This window comes from Drosophila virilis, chromosome 5 (assembly GCF_030788295.1).
Source record: "Drosophila virilis strain 15010-1051.87 chromosome 5, Dvir_AGI_RSII-ME, whole genome shotgun sequence".
Classification (NCBI taxonomy): domain Eukaryota; kingdom Metazoa; phylum Arthropoda; class Insecta; order Diptera; family Drosophilidae; genus Drosophila; species Drosophila virilis.
Genome location: NC_091547.1, coordinates 20,530,693 through 20,544,237, shown reverse-complemented (window position 1 = coordinate 20,544,237; position 13,545 = coordinate 20,530,693). Strand labels below are relative to the sequence as shown.

Genomic DNA, 13,545 nt, shown 5'->3' with positions numbered 1-13,545 from the left:
TGCTTAGGAATGTAAATATTAAATTAGATTTAAGCATTTAAGAGTTTTGGAATACATTTTTCCGCTGATTTTCATTTGAAATTCAATACAAAAGCAAATTCGTTGATTCTGATAGCATTAGACAAAATTAAACAGATTTTCTGGCTCATATATGCATTATAAATAGTCGCAGCATCAAATGATTTAAAATTTGTTTAAGATTTATTTTATTTAAGTCAAATTTAAGAATATTTGTTGATTATTTTAGCTCATTTTATAAATTTCACAATAAACGAAGCTATTTTAAAACGTTTTCGAACCAAGTCAGTATTTGTTTTTTACTTGGGCAACACTTTTTAGTTTGTTCCAATTGCAGAGTTAGATATTTTCAGGCAAAACATAAAAAGTTGAGATCTCTAGCAGGTGCTCCATTTGGTTAATAGTCTAACTATTCTTCTTCAAAGATTATCAATAGCTCAAAACTGAAAGATTTGTAAAAAAACGCACACACTCAATCTTTTAACTATGGACACGAATACTTTGACGAGCAGCCAGTCGTGCCTTTATATGAAAGCAGGGCGTGCACAAAAACCCAAACGAAAAACACGACTTGACAATGCCGATGTTTAAATACCCTGATTTTAGGAAAGGTTTTTCATACAAAAGATAGTATTAATAATAATAATATATAAGATAAAAATTATTTTTAAAAAGTCAACCTTTAAAATAATAATAATACTTGTTCGCACTAGTTCTTTATGATTTGAGCTTTATTATATAAAAGATCTGTATTGATCCAAATAGATCTATATATCGTATATATAGAACTCATTTCATGAATAAACATTGATCCAATTTTAGTTGAATGTAATTATATTAACGAGCTATATAATTTAGCGATAATACCTATGGCAAATGAATGATTTATGGGGTTCGATCGGAATAGTCGGAGGCATGTTGGAATAAATCTATATAATACCCATTGTAAGGGTATATAAACTTGACTGCACTTCAATCATTCTCGAGTGCATGCAGAATAATGTAGCACGTTCTCAATCATCTCTGCTCCTCTCCCCCTCGCTTGCATAAGTTTCCGAGCGTTCTGGCAAACTCTTGTAGAGTGCAGCTGGCTGTCTGTCTGGCCGATTGCTAGTTCGAAATGGCTTCGATTATTGGCAGCATCAAAATTTGTAAGTTGAAAATCAGCTGCATTTCGCTAGTTATGTAAGAGATGCAAGGGTGTGTGTGTGTGTGCTCGAGCATAAATTCATAATTGAGCTGAGCGCCAGGTCGCACAAGGATGTGCGCTTCAAGTAGGCAGCATAAAGGAAAAGGGACACAGCGCCTGTCACCGTTGCGGTTGTCAAAGTGCGCGACAGTTTTAAACAATGCTAAAATAAAACAGCAGCCCCACACCCCACACCTGGCTACACGCCACCACACAGCCTCTCGCAAACACTTGAGTACTTAGACAGGCAGGCACTTAACAGTATAGAGAAAAAACACGAAGAACAAGCAGAGCAAAAAACAAAAAAAAAACGGTTACAATTGCTGACTAAAAGATGAAAATTCTACATTTTTAATGCGGCTCACCTGACGAGCCGCACGTCGAGCACTTCAGGAGCACACACACACACACATACACACATACATAAGCAGCGGACGCACAACAATGGCGTAGAAGGGTTGTGCCAGCCATGTGTGGGCGTTTGGGTCGGGCTGTGTTGGGTGGTTGGGTTCGCTTTGGTTAGGGGCTTGTTAATTTCAAGTGGCATGTTAACTTTCTGACATTAAGTTGGCATTTCATGTCAACTATGCCAGCGCACACTCAAGTGTAGTCACTCTGTGTGTGTGTGTGTGTGTGTGTGAGTATTTTTGTTACATGTGTAGCGGCTGCGCTGGCTGCGGAGCGTTGTGCGGAAAACGCTGTTTAGCAAAATGCCATCATTATGTTAATTATAAATGCGCCTTGGCTCAAAAGAGTTTTTGCCACACACACACACACTCACACGCACACCCAGCCAGCTGCGACAGACACGAAACATTTAGCACACGCACACACACATGCACACGCTTCGTGTGTATTTGGTTGCGGCTTTTACACTTCCGTTTCCGTTTGAGCTGCCGGATATGCTAAATGCAGTCGTTTTTATGCGTTTGCCTGATGACAGCAATTATCATGCAGTGATATAACTTTGCACAATAGCAAACAAATTGCTAATCAAAAGCGCAAGCCCCTCAACTGCAAACACACACACACACACACACACAGCCACAAGTCCTTTGAGCCATACCCTCGCCCCAATAGACAGTTTAATGGCTGCCATTTGCGGCCAAACATTTGACAGTCTATACATAATCACAACTCTAGCCCATTCGCTAACTTACGCTCCCTCTCTCTCTCACTCTCTATATTCCCCACTCTCTGTCCGTCTCCCTTCCTCTTTCGCCCCTCATCGCTCTTTTAAGCTTTGTATCACATGAGTTGACACTTTCATTTGAACTCAATTAAGTTTATGCATAAACAACATTCGATGACAAATCTATGGCCTCGTCTAATACTCTATCTCGCTCGCGCGCTCTATACGCATCTCGCTCACACACTCTGTCATACATTGGCATTTAGTCTTAATGAAAATTGTATTTGATTGTTGCTATGCGTCAAACATTGCGCTCAATTTGCTCTGCGTCGAGAATCTAAAATGTGGCGCAACTATGCGATTTATTTGGGTTTTTGTCACACATAACATTTGATCGGAATGTTCCATTTTAATTAAGTCGAAATCTTCGCTGCAAACTGAAGCACTATAAAAGTCGAAATGGTTTTGTAATGTAAAGAAAGCTCATTTTAATACATATATAAGAATATTTACACGAAATCAAATAATCAAAGCTCTTGACTTTGATCTTCAAAAACTGAGAATTGTTTCAGAACTCGAACCGGCGACCTGCTGGCTGTTGGTCAAGATGTTTAGACCACCAAGGCAGGCTAGCTTTTGACGTAAGTCTGTTTTTGATGTTTTACTTGCACTTCTTAGAGGTCAAGTTTCCCAAAGCGCTTTCGAACCCAGCTTCTGTAAAATCTTGAGGTAGGTAATTTTAAAGTTTTCAGCTTAGCACTGCTCTACTTCACTCAGTCCATCAGTCAGTCAGACAATCATTCATTCAGACAAACTCGTTTGCATGTACATATAAACTAGACGGATTATATTATTATTATATTTATTTTATCTTATTTGCGTGTATATTCCAAAGTCCAATTTTTCATTTATTTTTGTAAATACTTCGTGCTTTTTTGAAAAATATCAAATATATTGCTGCAGTTTTATTGAAATGGAATAAAAAATCTTGCATTGCGTATTGAATAATATCAAATTAATTTATTTTGCAATTCTATTTGCTTTATGCAAGCATTTCTCTTAATGTAAAAACTTTTTCATTTGCAATGTCGCATCGATTTCGCATTTGAAATAGTTTTGCGAAATTCGATTATAAATGTATATATATATATATACAAAATGTGCAACAGAATTTGCATAAGAATTGCACATTTTTCATCACTAAACAGAAACTAAAATCAAAAAAGAAAAAACACTGGGAAAAAGCAATTGCTATTTGTAGTTGGAATAAGACAGTGGGACCACAAATTCACTTGATAAATGAGTCAATTATGTTGCGTGTCTCCGGCCAGCAGAGGGAGTACGAAATCTAAGAGAGCGAGATAGGTAGAGTGAGAGTGAGCGAAAGAGAGAGAGAGCTGATAGCAAAGAACAAATCAAAAATGCTTGCCACTTATTTCGTTGCTTTGCTAAAACGCAAATTTACTAGCACGACAAGAACAAGAACAAGCAGCAGCAGCAGCAGGAAGAAGCAGCAGCAGAACTTTCCACTCAACCAACCAAGTGCAAAACTTGAAGGCAACGTCTTCAATCTTCAATCTAGCCAAGCTCTGCCCCCATACCGCCCCCCCAGCCCATTACCGTTCACATTTCCATTGGCGTTTTTCATTTTGTTTTCCCAGCAGCTGCTTAACCACAGTGACTTTTTGGCTTGGCTCATAATCTGCGTCTGTCATCGCTGAAGAGTGAAGACAGCGCCCACATCCCCTATGTGAGAGCTGTGGCTGGGGTATGCTGTGAGCTACTACGTGCTATGGCTAGAGAAATCTCATTAAAAATGTCCTTGCGGCCTGCAGCAGCAGCGAACATAAATCTGAAAATTAAAGCTAACAAATAAAATATGTAGATATACATATAAAAAAAAAAAAAGGCAAATAGCAAGACATTCACGTAACACCGGTTAAGTTGGTAGCCGTTGAAAACTTTGCCTCCGGGTTGGCGTTGGCGTTGGCGTTGGCGTCGCTATGCTGTTGCCGTGGAGGCGCAACGGTTGCAGAGGAGCGTCTGGGGCAGGGGGGCGCGGTAACGACGCCTTGAATTTATGTGCGCGCTCAGATCGCATACAAAACCCATTTAAAAAGCAATTATTTTGCGTTGATTCAATATGGCAGCGTTTGATGGCTGCCAAGGAGCCAACTGACTGCAGGGCGAGCACTCGCTGCAGGGTGTGAGGGGCTGGTATTGAGCCAGTGGCTAGTCGAGCTAGTTAGCGAAGCTGCAGCAGGTAACTGGCTGCTGCTAGCTGTGGTCAACTCTCAGCCAAATGCCACGCCCAGCAGCAGCTGCAGCTGCAGCTAGAGCGCCTGGCACCATTTTTATGGCCCATGCTGTTTCAGCAGAAATCTGTGTGCGCTGTGTGTCCGCTGCCTATCAACACTTTGCGCCTTAATGCATGCAATGCATAAAACAGTGTCCTAGCCCCGGCTGCAGTCAGCAGCTGCGTGTCCTTTAGCTGCTATCTGTGTGCAGTTTTGCTGACAGGCGGGCGGAAGGCGGTCGGAAGGCGGGTGGGCGGTAACTGCCCAGTAAGCCAACGGCAACAGGCAACATGCTGGCCAAACGCCAACTCGGTCAACAGTTCGATGACGTATGCAGACGACTCCACTAGAGCGACAGTTCTGGCCATGTCCTTTTTAGCTACTGCGCCTGCAGTTTCAGCCATTTGAAATAAATATTAAAAACGGAAATTTTGTCGTGCCGGGGCATGCAAGAATTTTGTACGCACATTAAAATTCAAATTAAATGGCACCGCATTTTGGCTCATACTCTACTCACAGACCGTTTTACGACTTTAAGCCGTGCCGATGAGACAGGGGGAGGGGTAACAGTGCGGGGCGCGGCAAAGCCGTCATTTTAAATGGCAGTTAAATTTGGAACATGTAGCCGCAACGGCAATCAAAACTGAATGACAGACCCGCGTCCGTTGGGCTATAACTTATGTCAACTGGGGCCGTATCTTTAAGAGCTTGAAGCATTTTTCACGTAAATTACAATACATTTCTCAAAAAACTAAAAATTGTTTGCATAAAAGAAGCTGCATTCCAAGTTTGGTGTGTGTGCCATTCAGAATTTTCCCATTTCACAATCGATTCTATTCGATATTAAAATCACAAACGTATCTGTGCGAAAATTACAAACAATTCTCAACAAGTTGAATATGTTTCTTATAGGAGAAAATCTTTTTATTCATATTATAAGACCTTGTAAGAAAACTTGTAAAAGATGTTAATTAAAAATTGAACAAAGCAAAATTGCTTTTTTATCTGCAACTGATATCTGTAATATTATTTATAATCTCCTTATTTAAATTTCTTATATAAAATGATTTGTCAACTGTTTTGTTTTCATATCAAATGCTGAGTTCTTAAATAAAATAATACATCAAACGATTTTATTTCACAAATTTCCCAGTTCACTTTTCAACAGTTCATTTTAATTTCCCCACAATATTTTCAGCTTGCATTTGAGTTTTAGGAAATGTTTAATCCTTTTCCCATTCCATCTGTCAATCCATAAATTACAAAACATTTCTCATAAATTTCTTCGCATTTCCACTTATCAATTTATCAATTTAATTTCTTGGCTCAAACTTCTTTTTGCCAATTTCCTGCCTATTCTTTTTTTTTTGTTTTTGTTTTTGGGTTATCATCTCAACTGCTCTGTTAATCATCTTTTGCATTGCCTGCGCAATCTTTCATTAGCGCATTTGACTTTACGCTTCAGTAAACCCCATTGTAACCCATTTATAGACGCACATATTTCAATTTTCTTGGCGCTCGACGCCAGACTCCGTTGCCCCTCACACTTGGGCAAAGGCATTGTGTTAGTTCTTGGGCTGTTGTTGCTCCCCAGCGAGAATCCAAGAACAACTCAAAACAGTTAGGCCGCATTTGATTTCATTACGTTTTTATCTTTTGGCTACTAATTTCATTTCGTGCATATTTCAAACATACTTCTTGGCTATGGGACGAAGGGTGAGCAGGACTTGTCCCCCCCCCCTTTGTTGGCACGCCCCAAAACCCCAGCTGGCCAGTTGTTGCTGGCGTCGGCCGTGCAAGAGCTTAATTAATTCCCAAAAATATTTATAACTTTTAGGCGCTCGACCATTTTGGGTTACAGAACATTTTTGGCTCAATATTGTTATGCCGTTTGCCGTTTGTTGTTGTGTGTGTTTGTTTTTTGGTTTCGTTTGGTTTTGCTGCTCTTGTCAATGGCCAAATCTAACAAATTTATGCATGACTGCAATAGGGTCAAGTTTTGGCAAAATCCTTTAATGCGCCACAGCTGGGCCGAGTCCGCACAAAATCTGAAACTCGAATCTAGCCAAACCGAAAAAAAACCTACGCACACACATAACTTGAACTCTGCCAGGACTGCAGCAGTCGATGCTCAACGAATTCGGGATACGCTTAGTGAAATACAGAAGGGATCTGTCCCAGCTCGAATGCCATTTGGATAAAAAATGTCCTGCTCGCCCGCCACATAAACTGTTATTTTGATGCTGAATGTTACTCGCGAATTTTACTCATGAATATCTTCTAATTTTGGCAGTTATCATTTTAAGTGTGTTAGATATGCAAAGTTCCTAGTTGGATTAGAAGTTGTTCCTGCTCGGCCAAGCCAAGCATAATCTTAAGCATGACAATCAATATAATTTCATTGTTTTAAATTTCTGTTAAGACGTGCCAAATTCATAATAAATTATGTTTTGCGCCATTACTAAATCTAAAATAGTACAAATATAGCAAATGGCAAGGAACGTCCCTGCTCGGGGCACGTATAAGCAATTACTCAGATAAACAAAAATGTACATAAAATTGTTGACTTATAAAAAACGTCTCTGCTCGAGCGCTTAGTATCTCTGCTCAGAAATCAGCTGCAATAGATTTGTAGCTTCTGTTCTTCAGCTTACAATTGGCTTATTTTGTGTGGACTTATAAGCCGACTGAGAGCTAATACTAAACCCTTTTGATTACAGGGTATCGAAAACAAAAAGGCGTTGGCAACTTTGAGCTGTTAGGCGGTGCGCAGCCAATGCGACGACTCACCAGATAAGCAGATTTATGAGCTAAACAACAAACTGAAATAACTGGAGACAATTCGAGCACTGGCCGAGAACTGGAACGGGCTAACAGGGACATTGCCAAAGGCTGCAGGCAAAGCTGAAGCTGGAGCTGGAGCTGGAGCAGCAGTACGGAAGCGTAAAAGCAAGATAAAACATAAAGTCGCCACACGCACAACCAAACAAAACCAAACACACATACGCACACACAATCACACGCACTGAATTTTGAAATCGAAATAACGCCACACAAGACTTGGGCGTGGAGAATCGGGCCGTGGGTTGGCGCACTATGTGAGAAGATTTATGAGCATTTTCACTGGCCGCAGACACATGCACGGATGTGTGCAATGATGGCGTACAGAATGTCAACGGGCACAGGAAGTGTACGGGCGTACAAGGCGCTGCCGTGGGGACAACCGGAACAGGGCTGCCTGGCGCTGCCCTGGCCGTGTGGTGTTTCAACTATTGACATGCCGTGTCCCCCCCCTCCCCAAACCCACTCGCGTCACCCCATCATCGACATTTCACGTAACTTCAGACGTGCGTATAATTTTACTGCGGTCAGCAACAGCAGCAAAAATACACAAAAAAAAAAGAGGCTAAAGACACGAAAACAATACGTTATAAGCGGTAAGGGCGACAGGTACGCAGCAGGAGTTTGTTGGTGGGCTGGGAGCAGGGAGGAAGGGAGGACAGGCAGGTGTCAATTTCGTTTTCATTAAGTTGCTGCCGCTTGAGTGGACAGCAGCGTTGGCTGTTGCTACCAGAATGCCAACTCCTTGCGCCCTGAACGGCAATCGGGTTCTTAATTTGCGTCACGCTCTCAAATTTCCAAAAAAAAATTAAATAAAATAAAATAAAGAACTGCAAAAGCGCTGCTCATTTGTAAAACAAGAAGCAGCAGCAGCAGCAGAAGCCCTACTTAAGTTCCAGTTCTTCATTTTTGCATTAATTAATACTTACTTATTAAAAAAAAAAAAAAAACAAAAAACAACAAGCAAAAACCTTACAAAAAGGCAACAGAAAAAGGCGCAAACTTAGGGCCAAAGCGAGCGACCAGCAGTTGCCTAGTTAGGTAAAATTTTAATCACTTCCTTGCGCTTCATTTGCATGCCCTACCAAGAGGTATGCTTGGCTTAGCCAGTCTGTTGGTTGCATTGCAAAACAACAAGAATACATATATGTATATATATATATTCGATCAGGATTTCTGGATATCTAATATATAGCATAGCAATATCACATAGCTGCTTTTCGCAAAATATGAGTATAAAAGAATATTTTAGAAAATATTTTTAATATTATAGATCATCTTCTCTTCACTTAACAACATGGATAACATATAAAATTCATTTAAAAATAAAATAATTTTAAGTTTCTGCTCAGTTTGAAAATGATTCAAGAAAAATTGCATATATTTTACTAAAATTGTTTCTGGACTTTTTTTGTATGATTTTTAAAGAAAGTTTCCTTAAAGCTTTCCATATTTGATTGAAATTGAAATGATTTTCCATTTGTCAGGAAAAATAGCATATGCTTTACTAAAATTGTTGCAGTCCATTTTTTTTTTCACCTTATTTTTAAGGAACGCATAAATGTCAGTAAAATTATGACTTCATAATAAGTCATAATATGAGCAATATATTTTGCTCACACTTCTTTTATTAAGTTAATGCAGTACTTTTTTTTCTTATTTTCAAAGAAAGCTTCACAAAAATCGTCAAAATCATGATTTATTGTGCTTGAAAATGATTGACAAGCATTTTGTTGCTTATCAGAAATATCATATTATGTAAGTCACACTGGAAAAATCCTCTCAAAATGAAATTTCTCTGTTTCTATCTTAATCATCTAAGACAGCGAGAGTATTTAATTTTCGGCCAGTAAAAGTTTTGTGCATCTTATTTTGATTTTATTTTTTTGTTTTATTTTTTTTCTGTTTCGACTTGGTAATTTGAGACTGTTAACATTTTGGTTTTGGCTGGCTGCGTAGTCGCCGCCGTCTAAGTACTGCAGCCTTTTGTGGTTGTGCTTGGACTTTGGACTTAATTAAAAGTAATTCCATTTAAATATTATTAAAAAAGATTTTTGCCAGCCAAAAGCAGCAGCTAACGCTACGGGCCACGTTTTCACTTCGTTCTATTCTATTCACTTTTCACTTTTTGTGTGTCTTTTTTGTTTCTGTTCCTAATTGAATTCGCCATTGAAAGCGAAAGTGTTTGAGCAAAATATTTGAGCTAGGTAGACGAATGGCTGCTTTTAAATTGACTGAAAAACTAGCTTTGTTTTGGGCCAACGTTTACGAGCTAGATTTTTACGCTGTTCCCTCGTGAATCAAAACATTCTAATTAGCCAATGTAAAACTAAATAGTTGAAGATACTTGGAAAATGCATGGCAATCAAGGGCTTAAACACGCTCTACTCTATTGAGAGTGCACCGATATATATGATATTTAAATCTTTTTTATTAATATATATACGATATTTTAATAATATTTTGTATATTTATATTTGCAATAATATTTTATAATTGACATATAAAACATTATCAATGATATATAAAATATTTAATTTCTTTTATACAGACAAGAACACTTGTCGACAGTAATTCTTTTTAAAAAAGGATTTCTCCTTATCTATTCTCAAAAACTATACCAAATATCATAAATTTATTTTTTATATACTACAAAAATATGTTTTTTAACGATCATCAAGTGAGAGTTGTTTAAATAATTTCAGATTTGTAAATATAAATATATATCAATATAAAATTAAATATAAATATATCAATATAAAAGTGCTTTAAAGCACAGTTGATGGACATTGTTTATGTTTAATTACATGTAGCACATATCATGCCCGATAAAAAACATTCAAATTACACATATACATACACAAAAAACAAAAAAAAATTGGAATTGAAGACTGCAAGCTTTGATTAACGCGCCAATTGATAAAAGATAAAACAAAAAACCCAAATATATATGTTATTGCATGTAATTATATGAAAAACAAACAAAACGACCGCAAAATGGCAAACAGATCAACTGCTGAAAATCCGACAAATCGAGAAATCAGGGCAATAAAATTGGGGGCGTGTGTGAGGAATACCCCTAACCAATGGCCGTAATAAAGTGCAATATGTTAAACAATTGATGGCTGATTGCCAGGCCCCATAAAAAAAGGGCAGATGAAGGGAGGAAACCAAACAAACAAACAAATTTTGCAATTGATGGTTGTGTGAGAGTGTAATGTGTGTGTGTGTCTGTGTGTGTTTGTGTGTGTTTGGGTCTGTCTCTAATTTGCAAATTGACAGCAACAACGATTTGTCGTATAATTTGTGCCATATGGTTGACTAGAGCTATGTAATTTAGTGTCTGGGCAGTGTCAGCGAGGGGGTAAGGCGGTGCGCCTGTTGTGTATGCAACACTAAATTACGTAGCTAGGCTAATTTGCCATAAAATATTGGCCAGCACTGGCTTAGCGCGGCAGCGCGAGTAAGAGGGAAAGAGAAAGCTGCAGTATTAGAGTAGATGCAATATTAATGCGAGAGCTTCGTGCATTTATTGGCACATAAATCACTTTGGCCTCGCCACCAAATCACAGAAGCCCACACTCTAAAAAATACACACACACACACACACGTAGAACACAAACAAACACGCACACTCAACACACATATATGTATAGGTTTATAGGCAGCAGCAGGTCTTAGGCTTAAGCCGGCACTTACCTAGCAATAGAGAGCGTCGCTCATTAGAAGTCAAACCAAAAGCCAAAGTCTCGGCATCCGCAGTTCCTTTTCATTCTTTCTCTTACTCATTCTCTTTCTTTCTGAGTTGTCGCCCTCTTTTTGGCTTTCATGTCAATTAATGCGGTGCACTCTTCAAATATTAGCAGACATTATATGAGGGCGAGGATGCCGTTGCACTAAGCTGCCTTTGCTTTCGCTCCTTATGCCACAGTCATCCTTCAGCCAGCGGATCCTCTACAATGAACGCACAAATGACTTGGCCAACACTTGAGCACTTGAGCGCGTTGGCTTTTCTTTTCTCCTCTTTTTTTTTTGTGTAAATTTTCTTCTTTTTTTTTTTGTTTTTTAATCGGGCGTCCCATTGTAAAAAAGGCCACGTTGTCTGAGTTCTGCTTGTTGTTCGTCAAGTGGCAGGGATTACGTTGACGTTGAATGCGTTGCTGATTCGAGTGTCGTTGACGTCGTCGTCGCTGCTGTGGCTGCTGATCGTTGTTGGCAGCGGCGCCCACAACAACAGCACATATCAATTTAACAGCAATTTAACTTTGATTGCCACCACACACTACCAACTGCTGTAGTTGTTGCTGCTGTTGCTGTTGCTGCTGCTGCTCCAATGCTGTTGGCTTTGCTGTCCGCTGCTGTGCAACCAACCACTCACACCGACCACTTGCCAGCAACTGAGCGCTCGAGCAGCTGTGCTGCGGTATTTGAATGAAACCAAGCGACGTATAAGAACGTTTTTTTCGCGCTGCTACTTTACTCTGATCCCAAAGCTTTTCAAAAAGCTTTATAAGAGCGCTTATGAGTAAGTGAGAGGGCGAGAGAGCAGCGGCACTCTTTGTGCACAGCGCAGGCGCATCCTTAATTGGCTGCGTTGCGTTCGGCTTTAGCTTAAAGCTGTTCGTTTTTTGGCTTCGTTTACGCTTTCGGCTTCGTGCCTTGGTTTTTTTTTATGCTTTCGCTGTGGCATTTAACCTGCTGCTGTTAGCCTTTGCTGTTGTTGTTGTTGTAAATGTTATTGATGCTGTTGCTGTAAATGTTTTTTTGCTGTAACTGCTGCTGTTATTGGTTCTGTTAATATTTTTGCTGCAACTGTTAGTGGTGCGGGTACTGTCGTCTCACATATGAAAATTAAAAAGCTTAACAGCAATTAACAATTTGGTCACACTTGAACCCTCAGCAAATAACAACACATATAGCATTAATCATGCTCCGTTGCTGACACTAAAAACCGAACACAATTAATCAACACTGCAAACAAATATTCTGTCGCACACACGTTGGGTGTTTGATTTTTTGTTTTCTTCTCCAACAAGCATTGCATTAACTGATTGTTGTTGCCAAACTTCATGTCAGCTCGCATAAAAGTTGCACGGCAAAAAGCATCAAATCAAATCAAAGTTTGATTTGACAGCCAGACAGGGTTCGATTTGATGTTTTTCTTTTCGCCCCAGAACACTTTTTAACAACTTGGAACTGCAAGTGGTCAAAATACACACCTATACACACACACACACACACACACACACAAGTCGTAAAATCAGTTCAGTTCAGTTAAGTAAAGTTTTAGTTCATAACTTCCAGCTACAAGCAATTTCCTCCCGCCTCAACCCCCGCCCTCAGGCACTATCCAGCCAATATCAATTTATCAATTAATCCGCCTAATGAGAGAGCCAACTGATTTGCTGTGTCATTTAATGCAAGGCCCAACAATATATGCGTGTAGCACAAAATTAATTAGGATTCGCTCATCATCAAATGCGGTGCCATATATATAAAGCACACACACACACACACACACACACACACACATATAGATGCATATAGTATATTTATATACAAGGAACCTAACGAGATTTCTCCAGTGCAAATTTGTTGTTGTGCTTTAATTGACAATCAAAGCAAGTAATCAAATTTGCAGCTTGACATTTTTCATTAGAATTATTATGTAGTTATAGCCCAGTTTCCGTTTCAGTCCACGACATCATCATCATCTTCATCATTATTGTGAACCTCGAACGTTAACTGGCTGGCAAAGTCAACATTATTTAGCGCCCACATCAAAGGCATAAAATAGCGTAAACTCTGGAATTCTCTTCCCCCATTAACAGCAGTTTGTGTTTATGCGTGCCAGAATACCTGATTAATGCAGCAAAGCTGGTAAATGGAAATTTTGTGGTTGAGCTTTTAACAGTTTGAGCCTCTAAAATTTGAAAAGTTCGTAAGAGTTTTAGAGAACTGACTTGTAAGCTACTTTAAACATTTCTAAGGCATATTACAATAATAAAAATCCTAAGAACTAACTTAACGAAAGGAGTTCTGCAATACAAGAGCTTATAAGTATTCAT

The 13,545-nt window shown here is 39.1% G+C and overlaps 1 protein-coding gene across 2 annotated transcripts in view; it reads right to left on the bottom strand.

The window, feature by feature from the left end:
- Window positions 1–13,545, bottom strand: part of Mmp2 (Matrix metalloproteinase 2) — a 106,640-nt gene that overhangs the window by 57,191 nt on the left and 35,904 nt on the right. Inside the window, exon 1 of one of the 2 annotated variants that reach the window (XM_015173998.3) lies at window positions 11,177–11,882. The exons of the other annotated variant lie outside the window; for it this stretch is intronic. The gene's annotated coding sequence lies outside the window, so the exon portion shown is untranslated. Of the gene's footprint in view, window positions 1–11,176; window positions 11,883–13,545 lie in introns of those variants that run through there. 2 annotated transcript variants of the gene reach the window in all.